We start from the raw sequence: 15551 nt of genomic DNA, 5'->3' as shown, positions 1-15551 counted from the left end.
TCCTTTTTCCCATTACCATTTTTCACTCTCCTCATGCTGTCAAAGAAATGAATATGAGATATCACCCGATGATGAAGCCTAAAACGTTACTATCTATCTCAAAGCTATCAATCCTTTAACTGGGGATCAAAGAAATAAGCCAAAAACAAAAAATCAAACTACAACCGTGGCATCTGTCCAATTTGGAGGTCCAGGTATATATATCCTTGGGCAAGAGATCTGATAACCTCACAAGGTCATACTATACTCCTCTCTCCATATCTGAGCAAGACGAATGGACACACGCTGACTAGTTCCACCCTTCTTTTAGCTACAAATGTGGTGGCTCTGATAATGCACGTGAGGAAAGCTGTACTTCAACGGTGAGGATTGATACACTCCCTGTGCATGTGAAAGGCCACACGGAAGCATCTTACCAGTCGTACGTCACGTATCATATAAAAACTTGGGATGTCACAATTGGAAGGAATCTTGGAGATCGCCTAGTTCAATGATCACATTCCTTACAGGTGGAGAAACTGAGGCATATGGGGAATTATACAACAGCACTCTGCCAGTTAGTGGTAGATCCAGGACTGGATCCCATATCTCGTGATTACTAGTCTGGCAAGATATCCCACATAACGAGAGGGTTTCCCAGTTTCCCTCCCAATGCTGGGGATGATTACTTCAACACGATCCATAATACAAACTTATGTTTATGGTATATGCCATCTTTCTCTTGAAGATAAAAGACTGCATATTCTGTTTTACTTTATGATTTTATTTATTTTTATTTTTTAAGTTTATTTCTTTTTGAGAGAGAGAGAGGGGAGAGAGAGAGAGAGAGAGAGAATCCAAAACAGGTACCACATTGACAGTGAGGAGTCCAACACAGGGCTTGAACCCACAAACCTGAGCTGAAATCAAGAGATAGACACTTAACTGACTGAGCCACCCAGGCACCCCTATTTTATTTATTTCTTAGGAAGGATTCATGCCCAGCACAGAGCCCAATGCAGGGCTTGAACTCACAACCCTGATATCAAGACCTGAGCCGAGATCAAGAGTCGCACGCTTGACCGACTGAGCCACCCAGGCGGCCCAAGAGTGCATATTTTAAGACTAAAGAGAACCACATTTTTTCTCTAATGGTTTTCTTTGACCGCTCTATTTTCATACTCTAGAATTATTGAGTTGAGCAAACCTTGATATTTAGTATTAAAGTGTTTCCCATTATTCACCTATTGATTCAAGTTTTCTTAATGGGATAATTCATTTCTATTTCAAAGCACTTTGGCCATGAACTCCCAGGAACCACAATATTACATTCTAAAAATAGGAAAAAAATTTAAATGCATTATTTGTCAAAGGCATATCTCAGAAAAAAAGAAAAATATTGTTTTTTGAGTACCTGGCCACCAAATATTTTCCAATATATACTATTAGGGTTTAAGTGCAAAACTCGTTCAGTGCTAGTTGAGTCTTAATAAGGAGCCAAACTTAGTCTCTTGAAATGTGTTAGTCTAATGCACATATTCTCGTATTATTTGTTGCTGTGTATGCTTAGGCTTCTTCTCTCCTCGGTGACGTGAATCACTCCTGTAAGTGTAGGAAGTATAGGAGTCAGTGTTCCATATCTAGTTCTAGAATGAACGGATTTATTACTTATCTCTAAGATAATAGTTATATAGTGTTTTTTTTTTTTTTGAAGGACACAGGCTTCAGAGAGAGAGAATCTTGGATAGGACGATACAAATTTACCAGCTATGTGGCCTTGCAGAAATTCCCTGACAAGGGCTGACAGTTTCTCACCTGCAATACAGAGAGAAAACATCAGTGATTTTAACTGCCTCACAAGCTTGCCGAGAAAGGAGATAACATTTGTGAAATATCTAGCACGTTTCCTGCTTTGCACAGTGGACAGAAGCAATAAGTGTTCACCCGCTCTTCTCTCTTCCTGTTTTATTTCTCCTAATTAGAATCAAATAATGATAGAAATGACCTGGACGACCCGAGCAGAAAGCAAACAAGCAAAAAATCGTGCCATGGCATTATGTAGAACAAGTTACTTTACAGCAATTCATTATTTATACAATGAAGATAATATTATTATCCTCACAAAGCTAATGGGGAGATTGAGAATAATAATGTAAGTCAAGCAATTACTGCAGTGCCCAGTTCAGACTAGACACTCAATACATGACATTTATTATTGGAATGTTTTATTCAACCTAAGTTCTTTAATATGAACTCAATTTTTCATATATTCGTCAGTTCTAAAATTATCACTAAGAGATAATATTGCCTGACTATATATATATTTTTTAAAATTATGTTTTTTTATTTCTTTCTTGAGACAGGCAGAGAGCAATGGAGAGAGAGAGAGAGAGAAAGACTGGGGCCACAGCAAGGAGAAAAGGGAAACACTGGGGCTGAGAACACTATCTTTCCAAACATACACAAAAGCAGAGAAAATCAAGCAGACAACTCTGAAGTCCACATTACCAGTTTCAACAATCATCAAACGTTCCGCCTTTGTTTCCTCTGTCGGGTCCTAACTCTGTGTGGGTATTGGACTATTTTAAATACAACACCAGACATCATTCCATTCCACCCACAAATACTTCAGGATGCCTGATACAGACTTTTTATTAACCTAAACACCACGCCGTGCCCTTATCACACCATACCCTCCCCCCATAGTCCGCCCGTAATGAAATTGATCTGACTTTCTCAAAACACTTGTATAGTTGATTTGGTTCCCATCGGGATTCCAACACAGTCTACACATTATCTTTAGCTGTTCCTTCTCTTACGTGTATTTTATTCTGCAAGAGTCATTCCCCTTTCTTTGCCAATCTGGGTTGTAATATGGGCAAATTGGGACCCTCATGCAGAGATTTTGCCTGGCACTGGGAGCGCAGAGAGTAAGTTAGAATGGCTCATTGTAGATACTCAGATATGGTGACCGTTATTAGTTGAATTATTCAGTGAACACTAACAGACGCTAAAAATAGTCTGAGTACACCTGCTGAATGGGAAGAGAAGTTACTCTTTAAAACAAAAGAACAGAAAACCAAACGACAGCCATCTTGTTTTTGTTGCTTAACCTTAACTTCTGTGTATCATCAGGTGGTTTACTGTTACACTTCCCTTTTCAGAAGGTAAAGGAGATTCTCTACAGTCATGCAGGGCACGCCATTGAAATGGTCACTATACTAATGATAAAACACACACACGCACGCACGCACGCACGCACACACACACACTCTTCGGTTAATGTCTTTCCCCCAGAACTGCCCTCTGGAGAGATTTAGCTTCAAGCTCTTCCATGAAACTTTTAGCTTCAAGGTGAATTTAGCTGATAAACCCTAACATGATCTGTACTTTGCGCTGTTTAACGTATTAGAACATTTTCCTTAACCATTCTTTATTGCTCTTCAGCTTCTCTAGGCTTGGCAGTGTCCTGGAGGGCATTCATCTGACTCATGCAGTTTGCTGCAAAATAAAGTAATAGTCAGTGAATTGATAGCTCCGTTATAGGAACAGCCACTTTGAGGTAAGCACAGTTTCACCCCTAAAAGAGCAGATGTTCTTGGACCACTAGCATATCACATTGCACCGAAATTTATTCTAGAATTTACATTTTATTTGTTTATTTGAAAATTTTTAATGTTTACTATTTATTTTTGACAGAGAGAGAAAGAGTGTGCGCGGGGGAGGGGCAGAGAGAAAGGGAGACACAGAATCCGAAGCAGGGTCCAGGCTCCGAGCTGTCAGCACAGAGCCCGACGCGGGGCTCGAACCCACAAACCGTGAGATCATGACCTGAGGCCAAGTCCGACACTCAACCGACTGAGCCACCCAGGTGCCCCTAGAATTTACATTTTAAAAATCCACGCTAGCATTTTGTGTTCCCTCAGTTTACATCTCTTCTTCAAGGTGTCTTATTTCTTCATCAACTATATCTTTTGGGATTATTCTCCTCATCCTGGCATTCAAAATTCTCAAAAATTTCACCCAGAGGTGGAATTGCTGTGAAGCCAATTGAACTTAACCTGCAGGTACCTCACTTGCATCGGTCCCTTTCGAGGCTCCGGCAGGGCCTTAGCAATGTCTTCATATGGGCAAGCATTTCTGAAAAGTTTGCAAAAATACCATGCTTTAACTAGATTCTTTTACGACCACTGTTCCATTCCACTCTGATTTTGCCTCACGTCAGATGGCGTTGGAGGGATCATAGTCGTAGGCCTTTTTACATCTGACAGAAGACAAGTTGACAAGTTATCTGAAACTGACAAAGATAACATCAAATTCACAAGTTGCCATTATAATGTGTACACTGATGAAAAATTCGTTAATGAGTGCCATCAATTCAAAGAGTGTCTAAGATTAGTCATTGCCCAAGAAAATATGAAATGTCAAAGAATCTTTCAGCTTACATATGAAAGGAATTTGATAGCAGTTTTATCTAAGTTGACAATCCTAAAAATTTACATGACATTATTTATAATGAGTTGTGAAGCTGAAAGAACAATTTTTAAACTTACAGTGAACAAAATTCCTATCTGTTGCACTACAGGTTAAAAGCCATCGTCTCTATTCTTTCCACAGCCATTTATATTACAAAACCATTGTTTTAAGAAGAGGCAATCAATAAGTTCCAGGCAAAACTTGTATAAAGAAGGGGCGCCTGGGTGGCTCAGTCAGTGGACCTGAGCGTCTGACTTCGGCTCAGGTCATGATCTCACAGCACGTGAGTTCGAGTCCCGCGTCAGGCTCTGTGCTGACAGCTCAGAGCCTGGAGTTTGCTTCAGATTCTATGTCTCCCTCTCTCTCTCTACCCCTCCCCACTCATGCTCTGTCTCTCTCTGTCTCAAAAATAAATAAACATTAAAAAAAACTTGTATAAAGTATTGTAGAGGTGGTCAAGCCGTGATTGAATAAGAAAATGTTATTTAAAACAAATGTTTGCCAGCTTTCTAAAACTTGAAGTTTGTTGAGTTTGCTTTTCTATAATTATTTTTGTTCACAACTAAAACTGCCTTCAAAATTTTGTGCTATTTCTCTTACAGAGGGCCCTGAATTAGACAAGATTTAGAACCCGCCACTTCTAGATGTGCCCCCCAATCTGACCACTCATTACCTCGGTAAAATTGTCTCCCACTGCTTCCCAATATGAACCCTCTACATTCATGGTGCCAGCTTCCATTCCTGCTGATCCAGCCAGTTTCCTGGCCATCCATGTTGACAGATGCCTGTACTTTTCTTCAGTTGAGTTTGTCTTTCATCTTTCACTTGCCCAACTATGCATACGTTCTTCTTCCTCCTTAAAGAGTTAACTCAAGAGCCATCACCTGTGGGAGATTTTTCTTGATTTGATCCTTCCCCCTCAGAGGCAATCTGGTCACCCTTTTCTCTGAATCAGCTTTCCCTTTGTGTTAACTTACATAGGAGTCAAGTACTATAAGTTAATCCCTCACTGGATTGTGATTGTTCTCAGAGCAGGAGGAAGCTTCTTTAGGGTAGTTTCTGCCAGAGTGCCTGATACGTTGTTTTCCTCACTGTAGGCTTTCAACTGATGTTGGTTGAATCAGTAGGTGGGTCTGTAGCGGGAGCCCATTTTTAGAACACAACTGAATTCCACCCCTATGAAGCTATTTTGTCCTGTCTACCCAAGCCCAAATCGATTTCTCCCTTTTTAAAAATTTCCTTTTGCATTACGTTCTGTGTCTTGATCATTTATCATGTAACAACATCAATTAATATATACTGTCTTCCCATTTGAGTTGAGAGTAGGAACCATGACATGGATTTCCTTGGGAACTCTCTTAGAGCCTTGCTGTTCCATTAGCTGCATTTTAAAGCACATTTATTTCTCCACTACAAAATATTCTTCTCTTTATTTTCATTGACAATGGAATATAACATTCACAACCACAGTGATAACTTTCCAACACCTGTACACTCATTTATTTATTATTGTCCCTCAACACACTCATTTAAAAAACAGGTGTGTATATATATATATATATATATATATATATATATAATTAAATATATATAGTCTTTTAACACATTTATTTAATTTTTTTCATTTTATTTATTTTAAAGAGGGAGAGAGAGAGAGAGAGAGAGAGCAAGCCAGGGAGGGGCAGAGAGAGAAGGAGAGAGAGAGAGAGTATCCCAAGCAGGCTCCACACGGTCAGTCCAGAGCTCAACGCGGGGCTCGATCCCACGAACCGTGAGATCATGACCTGAGCCTGAGCTCACAAACCGTGAGATCATGACCTGAGCCGATATCAAGAGTTGGATGCTCAACCAATTGAGCCCCCCAGGCGCCTCTCTCAACACACTTATTTAAAAATGTATGTGTGTGTATGTATGTGTGTATATAAATATTATATATATACCTATATATATTTATATACATATATATATATATATAATTAAAAAGGAAACAGCTTAAATGGAAAATCAGGATTGCTAGTCATATAGAATAGCTATGATTTCTAGCTTCTGCCAAATGCTCTAATCCCAAATCTATTTCCTGTTCATGACACTGGGATACTGCCAAATGGTAGAAAGTTGTTAAAGACTCATTAGCCCCAGATAGAGACTTTCTCCTTAACATAATCCACTCATTCATATAAGTGATATTTGTTGTCCCTGTACCTGGTGCCTGGATACTCAAGGTATCTGGCCTCATTGGGACCCTAACTGGGACAAAACAACAATCAATACAAATAAGCACACAAGTTAATCAGAGTTGGAACAAATTCACCGAAGAAAATCAAACGGAGGAATATGAAAGAGAAGGAATGGGATGAGAGTCACTTTTGATTGGGCAATTGGAATAATATGAAGATTGCTAAGAAAATAGCTTTCTCGCTCAGTTATTATTTATAAAGGCCATGTCTGCGTGTCACCTAAAATAACCCACGTACAGCACAGATGTCCATGTCTTACATTTTGGCAAACAGTAGACCATATTTACATTGTGAAGTAAATAGATCTACATAAACCTCTCAGCTCTACCATTTATCGGCTGTGAAATCTTGGCCAACTTACCTAGTTCCTTTAGGCTTCAGTTTCCTTATGAGAAAAAAAAATGAGGACAATGAAAACACAATAAAAAATAAAAACCAAAGGACTGCTATAAAGATGAAGAGAAAGTAGGTAATATACTTAGCAGAGAACTGTGCAAAAATCCTATGGCAATTTCATCATTTAACAATTGTCAGGTTCTTCTGGTAAGTACAGGGAGTTTTCGTGGTGAGAAATGGGCAGAGGTTGAACACTTCCCTACTCCAAAACCCCACCACTCAGTGGTATGCTTCATTGAAAATAGGTCTTTGACCAGATTCTGTCATATGTACCAATATTTATAAGCACAAAATCATTCATGACTGCGCGTAGCTCAAGTGAATTTCCACTCTGCACTGAAACACACAAACTGAAATTTGCGGAAACGATTTACTCTAGGGCAGAGACAGTGATACTCTTCCAGCAGAAGCAGCCCAAGTGGTAGTCTCATCAGCTGGCCGTGTCCCCTGTGAAGCGGAGGGACGCAGAATCAATGGGGACGCAGATTGTGAGCGCTGTGCAGAGGGTCATAGGTTGCTGGGATTATCAGATTCTTATACCTGATTCTCCTAAGGGTAGCTGGACCTGTACAATCTTTCTAACCAGCCATCTCTTCAACTCTCTAGTGACGAAATGTAGTAACGTCTTTTATTTTAATTACAGAGCCTCTGGTGTCGATTTTGATAATAGTATTGGAAATGCTAAATAACTATTTCTCTTTTGTGGATTCCAACTCAAATTACTTCAAATGCCCGTTAACTGCCCCTGCAGTGAGGCTGTCTTAATTTGCCCACACATTTATATCGCACTGTAGTTCCTGAGGTGGTTTCAAAGTAAAACACTCCACCATCACCATATAACAACTCAGTAATGTTAGCTATTATTTACAGTCTAATAAATCGAGGTAGAACCTTTGTTGTAACAACTGGAAACAGTTTAAGGGAAAATGCAATTACCTTATTATTGGATAAGCACCAATTTTTTTCTGTCCCTAATGATTCTGTGAAAGTATACCAGAAACAAATAAACAAAAAAAGTAAACAAACAAATAAACCAGCAGAAAAAGCTGACTAACTCCTTCTGGTCACCAGTTACCCAGCACATTAACCTTTAGGAACTCATGAGCCATGTTAGGTAAATAGCAGGTGTTTAATGTCAACTTACTTTGGATAGACAAGAAAGTCCCAAAACACTGATTGCTGCTTTTGTTATGATGACTGCGCCTATTTCAGATGGAAAGAGAGAAGGAAAACTCATAGTTTTCCTTCATTTTCCCTCCAGGTTTATTCGTTTGTAGCAGATACAGCATGGTATCCGACAGAAATACAGGATGCCCTCAATCCCGCTCTGCAATTTCATTATCTGTATAGCGTGGATCATACCCATTCTTCATAACTAGCAGAGCTGTTTTGAAAAAGAGAATGACGTTGCTAGACGAAGACAGGCCCTGAAAAATTTAAAAGCACTACCCTAATATAGACTGCGGTTATTAATATTTTTCCCTTGACTTGATTTTTAATCAGAAGGCGTAGTAACATTGGAGCCAACCGTAAAAGCATTAGCGACCACAGTCTAATGAGACATCAGGGGATGGCAGAAGGTAGGACACAAAGATCTATCAGCATCTATAGAAGTCGTTCATTTTCTCATAAATGCCAAAGTGAAAGAAATTTGTTCGTCAGTGGAGAAGCTGATGCTGTTATTTATAGAGCTGCAGTAAGCTGCTCACTAGTTCTCCGTCTCCAACTCTCTACATTTGTATTTTACATTTATATTTAGAAGTCTAGCAGATACGTCTTCTTGATGTTTTTCAATTGTACTTGAATACCCTGTCACGACCAATTCTGTAGGCTAGGTAGCTGCCTATATGTCATACTTCCAAAAGTGCAAAAGGTTCTTCCTTCTCTGATCATACTTCTACATTCCTAAACAGGTCGAGACCATTTGAATCAACTTGTATGAGTTTTCCTAGGAAGATTTTGACCAGACTAGGGTGTTCTCTTACACCAGAGGAGAAATATAGTAGGAACCATGCTGTAGGGATTTATTTTGTTGGCAATTCAACGTCAATGTCCAGGAAGCAATGGAACAAGTGAAAACATGGAGAAAAAGCTCTACAACAATGTTCTATCTTGCTCTAGTGAAATGTAAAGGAAGCAGAGGGAGAGAGGAGGGACTCCAGGGGACAGCTTGAGGACAACAGAAGGGATGGAGAGATGGGATGAACAGAGGATCAACTTGAAATCCTTGACCGCTTTGAGATAAATCTGAAAACAGAGAGGCCACATCAAAACGAAAACGTTACCTTGTCATGCTCTGGGTGAAGCTAGATATTCTTCAGTTCAGAAGCCACCTATTTACTGCTTGGGCACTGTGATAAAATCTGCAAGGTATATACAAGTTGGAAAAGAAAAGGGGGATCTTTCATCTCCAAGAACCAACACGTTTTATAATCCTCTCCCTACTGCAGGATCTGAAGCCATACCTGAAGTCAAATGTCTGAGATCCCTCAGTGCTAGGTCTGGGTTTCTGGGGGTTATCTGGTTCACTGGAACCGAAGCCTTGTCTGGATCCTGAAGACTGGATCCTAGAGTATGTCTGGGGCCTTGAAAAACTTTCCACATGTTGCCAATTATCTTTTTCTGTATTTCCTCCGGAGTCTTGCTCAAAATTTCATATAACACCTATAAACACATAGTGCTGCAATAAATCTGAAATGGCCAACCACCACTTTCTGAAGCCTCCTGTTTCTGTGACTTTACACACTAGATCAGATTCCTTAGGACTCCATTGCCTGCCAAGATAAAGCACAAGTTAACCACATCTGATTGAATACTCGAATTTAAACTATTGACCATCCCTCTCAGGAATTAGTTTTAAAGTCATGTCAGCAAATCATCCCCATTCTACCTGTTCACTTATCCTTTTCCCACTAGCTTTGAAATTTAGCCTACTTGGGTATTGCAGTCACCTTTGTAGTTAATCATTTTCCTGATCATTGTCAAAATATATGTACACATGTTCTACTGTGTCCTGTGTGCTCTTACAATCCCAAAGTACAAATTATTTTTATTTTCTTCTCATCTGCAAATCAGAAGATTAATTTATGACCGCATAACCATCTGTTGTTTCCAAGAAATATCCACAATGTATTTACTGACATCCTAAAAAAGGTGAGAAGGAAGGAAGGAAAGAGGGAAGGAAGGAAGGAAGGAAGGAAGGAAGGAAGGAAGAAAGGAGGGAAGGAAGGAGGAAAGGAAGGAGGGAAGGAAGGAGGAAAGGAAGGAGGGAAGGAAGGAGGGAGGGAATGAAGGAAGGAGGGAGGGAAGGAAGGAATTGTTATTGCTTGGAAATAACAATTTCTTGTTATTTCCAAGAAATATCCACAATGTATTTACTGACATCCTAGAAAAGGTGAGAAGGAAGGAAAGAAAGAGGGAAGGAAGAAAGGAAGGAAGGAAGGAGAGGAGGAGGGAAGGAGGGAAGGAAGGAAGGAGGGAAAGAAGGAAGGAAGGAAGGAGGGAAGGAAGGAAGAAAGGAAGGAAGGAAGGAGGGAAGGAGGGAAGGAAGGAAGGAGGGAAGGAAGGAAGGAGGGAAGGAAGGAAGGAGGGAAGGAAGGAGGGAAGGAAGGAAGGAAGAAAAGAAGAAGGCAGGCAGACTTCATTAAGCACAGTGAAAAATTCAGTATTCTGGATGTTGGCTTACATTTCAAGTATATTTCAGAAGGAACATAAAAATGTGCAATTTATGACACAAATGTGAAAACTTCTCCCTTGATGCAAACTTTCTTCGGTATTTGTCAGCTGGAATGCAAAACAAAACAAAACAAAACGAGACAAAAAACACCGTTCTCCAACTGTTCAAGGAACACACTTATTATGCTGCATCAAGACACCATTAATGCAGAAATAAACGTTTTTTAACATTAAAAATTTATATTTGTGATTTACAGTAATTGTTTGCTGTTATGATTAAAGCACTTATCTTTTTAAAAAACACTGCCCTAGATGGCAGGGGGGAAAAAACTAGCAGAAGTAGGAGTACAGAACATGAAGGTGTAAATTGCCTTCAGAAGTCAAGTCTAGAAAAAGAGGTTACAAAACAAATTTCACATTCCTGTTTAGGATCGAAAGTGAAGTCTAATTATAAGATAATGAAAGTTATTTTCTTGTGTGAGACATCAACTGACTCCAATGGCAGCTACCAAAATTGTAGTGCAGCCAGACTTACAGGAATATCAATAAAGTTAGAGTAAGTGTATGGTCTCATAAGGTGCCTGTGTGAAATAAACAACATGTTCATTTTGGTTATGAGTTTCAATCATATTGGCTTACTGAATATCACCCCATAAATCGTTCAGTGATGTGCCCAAAGACAGAAACACACAAACGGACCAGAACACAAGTTTCTATTCTCATATGAAATTGTAAAACTAGCAATTTCAACGTCGTAGAGAGTATTGGGGAAGTTTCACAAGAAAGATATATCACACGACTAAATAATTCATATTCCTTTTTTTAGGTTACATCTTTAGTTTTTTTTCCTTCTTAGAGCTAAAGTAAAGATGGTAAAACAAAGACGGGAATACCTATTTGAGGTGGTAGCCAAGAAAACTACTTTCTTTATGGACAAAAGGCAAATTATGACCATAAAATAACCAAAGAAGAGAGTGATATAGGCTTTAAGAGAGAAAGTGGCATAAATTCAGGTTTATACTATCACCCCTTCCCGGGAGGGGGGGGGGTCATAAAAAGGGTAAAAAATTAAAGTATCATTGAAATTAAGACCGCATTCTAATCATATAACACAGCTTGGAGGAATATCATGCAGATATAAATTATTTTGAATAAATGAAAAAATATACACTAAGTACCAACTATAGAGAGAACAGTGTAATTTGATGGGACTGCAAGGATAAGAAAGAACAAAAAAACCTCACTGCTGTTTCTCAAATTGGATGGGCAGTTAAAAATATTATGTCAGCCAGGAAATAGGGGAAATATAATAATGTCATCTAATGTTAAAATGTAATTAAAGTAGAAGATTGCTGATTTTTTTATGGGCCAAAAAACTGGTGAATGCCAAAGAAGGATATAGAAGAAAACCCCTTATGGATAGATACTCATAAAATGGGGATTCCAAATCAGGATAGCTGCAATGCCTGATAAAAGGGACAACAAAATATTGACAAAATACTGACAAATAGAAAAGAAAATCTGCCAGAAACGACAGAAGTCCTAAGTCTGCATAAGCGAAGGTTTCACTCTTCCAAGAAGAGTATATAATGACGACACAATACAGAGGGATTCCTCATTATTTCACTTTGGAGGTGGAGAAGGACTAGTGTAGATACCCAGCTAGAAGAAGAAGATCACTGTCTCCTGAAGACATTCTTGGCAACAAGTCCAAGGATGAGTGGTTTAAACTGGGTTAAAAATAGGTGCTTCAATTTGTGTTGGTTTGTTTTACTTTGTTTCGTTTTTACTTTCCCCACATCAGAAGAGATCCGAAGGAGGTTCTTCCAGAGTTGGCACAGTGGCTCAGTGATGTCCACAAGGATCTGGGACCTTTGTATCTTTTCACATCGCCATCCTTCGCATGAAGGCTTTTCTCTCCAGTTTTTTCTCTCCTGGTCACACGGCTATTGTGTCATATCTCATCAAGCCCTTACACAGCTACACCCAAAAGCAGAAATAGAGGGTAGATGCTTTCTCCTGATTGTCTGTCTGTCTATCTATCATCTATCATCTATCTATCCAGTTTATTTGACTAGAAGTTTTGATTTAGAAGTACAATGGAAGGAGGTGTAATAATATTTGGCATTTTTAAAATAATTTATTTCTTTAAAGTGTATTTATTTACTTTGGGAGAGAGAGCAAGTGGAGGAAGGGCAGAGAGAGAGACAGAGAGAGACAGAGAGGGAGAGAGAGAGAATCCCAAACAGGCTCTGCACCGAATGTGCCGAGCCCAATGCGGGGCTCGAACCCAAGAACTGTGAGATCTTGACCTGAGCTGAAACCAAGGGCCCAACGCTTAACCGACTGAGCCACCCAGGCATCCCAACATTGGGCATTTTTAATTAAGATTTGCTTTATTTAACTTTAACGTTAATCCCACGCAGTGGTTAAATAAGACCAGTACAGATTCTGTATCTGTGGCTCCAGACGGATATCCAAAAGTACAAATGAGCTTCAAGTTACATATAATGAAAAGAAAAAAAAAGTTGAGGGAGTGAAGTGGGGGAGGGTCCCTGGGGGAAGGGGAAGGGGAAGAAACAAATAATATAATGCCCATGAAGACTTTTCCATACCACCTTCAACGGTAGCCTGTTTGAGAGGCAGGAAAAGGATACCACCTACACCTCCATAATATGATGAACCCGTCTCGTAGATGCTTGCATCACTTAGAAGTCTAATGGCTTTTGACCTAATTTCTATTTCTTTTTTTAAGTTTATTTATTTATTGCGGGAGGGAGTGGGGGGAGGGGCAGAGAGAGAGGGAGACAGAGAATCCCAAGCAGGCTCCGTGCTCTCGGCACAGAGCCGGACGCGGGGGGGCTCGATCCCCCCGACTGCGAGACCATGGCCTGAGCCAAAACCAAGACTCGCGTGCGTGGCCAACTGGGCCACCCATTCACCCCTGTGATTTCTATTTCCAATGGTGGTCTTGCCACATTTGGCAGGAGATAATATGGTAATGCTGACAAGGCTTCTGTGCAGTCCTGTTAGTGTCTTAAATGAATCTAAAAGAAATGCATTCTTGCCTTCAAGAACTTTTGAACAATGTAAAAAAAAAAAAAAACAAAAAAACAACCCAAAAACCAACAGGGCAGAAACCTCAATTCTGAGACCAACTATAAAAGTCAGATTTGGTGTTCCTTAGTGACTCTGGAGGAATTGCCAAGGGCGGGGTGGGGTAATGGAAAGGAGTAGGGTGGTCAGAGGTGGTTTCTCTTGATGGCTTTTAGGTCTCACTGCCTTCCGTCTTCTACCTCCTGCAGAAATTTTTTTTAAATTTTTTTTATGTTTTTATTTATCTTTGAGCTAGAGCGTGAGTGGGGGAGGGGCAGAGAGCGAGGGAAACCCAGAATCCGAAGCAGGCCCCAGGCTCCGCGCCGTCAGCACAGAGCCCACACAGGGCTCGAACTCAACGCACCGCGAGATCACGACCAGCGCCGCAGTCGGACGCTTAACCGACGGAGCCACGCAGGCGACCCTGCAGACCTTCCTTATTCTGCTCTTTAACCATCACCCTGCACGTCTGAAGTCCATAGTATCAGATTAGAATGTAACAACCGCATCCTGAGGATAGAGTCCCCAGAGCTTCTTTCACTCTGTGTATCCATTTCTGTAATTGTATCATCAAAAGCCACTTTGGCTAACCTGCAGGCATGGTCAGAGGAATTAAGAAAGTCACAGTAGAGTATGGAAACTTTGAGAGCAAGATCTCAGCGGATGAGGGACCACGGTCAAAGTTCTAACGTTGCAGTATCCTTAGCAGCCTTAAAGCCACTGTGATAGCCCCCTTTCATCTTATAGTGAGAAAACCTTGGACTCGCCAGTGTTAGCTGCTGGAATGAAGTGTTTGCCCAGGGTGCATCCAAACTGTCAGAAAACATTGGCCCCAGCTCAGTCGCAACCACTTGCCAAGATGCCTGAATTGTTTTTAGTTTATCTACTCCTTCCATGTTTTCTTCTATCTGCTCAGTGCTGCTGCTGATTCTCCAGGAAGATCTTCTAGCCTACTCCAATGACATTTTTATATGCAGTAGGTAGGAGGCTTCTTCCTTTGACTATCATCTCGACATTCGTCCCTGCGACTTTCTTCATTCATTCTGCCATTTCAATCTATCATTAAGCCCGTTTGGCCAGCTTCACCTGGACACCAGATCCTCCTGAGCATCCATGGTGGCAGCAGTTCCGGTGGGGTCTCTGTGACAGATCTAGCAAAATTCTCCTCGCGTCTTTTAAGCCAGAACAAGGCCATACATATCACTACACCAAAGCTGTAGGGGGGTCTAGGGAAGTGAGGACCTGACATTCCCATGCTCTATTAACCGTGGACTCTGATGGCCAATAAGAAGTAAAAGGGGATTGGCTAACATGTAGGCAACTAAATTCACCGACTGATGAATGGATTAAGAAGAGGTGATACACACACACACACACACACACACACACACACACACAATGGAATACTACTTGGCGATTAAAAAGAATGAAATCTTGCCATTTGCAACAACGTGGATGGAGCTAGAGTGTATTATGCTAAGCAAAATAAGTCAGGCAGAGAAATACAGATACACGATTTGACTCACATGTAGAATTTAAGAAACACAACAGATGAACACAGGGGAAGGAAGGAAGAATAAGATAAAAACAGAGAGGGAAGCAAACCATAAGAGACTCTTAAATACAGAGAATGAACCGAGGGTTGCTAGAGGGGAGGTGGGTTGGGGGATGGGTTAAATGGGAGATGGGCGT

General features: G+C 40.4%; 1 pseudogene; it reads right to left on the bottom strand.

Moving 5' to 3' along the window:
• The window catches only part of LOC122235285, a 55289-nt pseudogene extending 40315 nt beyond the window's left edge, over window positions 1–14974 (bottom strand).
• Window positions 14975–15551: the final 577 nt, after the last annotated feature.

The sequence above is a fragment of the Panthera tigris genome, chromosome X, assembly GCF_018350195.1.
Source record: "Panthera tigris isolate Pti1 chromosome X, P.tigris_Pti1_mat1.1, whole genome shotgun sequence".
In the NCBI taxonomy this organism is placed as follows: domain Eukaryota; kingdom Metazoa; phylum Chordata; class Mammalia; order Carnivora; family Felidae; genus Panthera; species Panthera tigris.
This window is presented reverse-complemented; position numbering and strand designations above follow the sequence as displayed.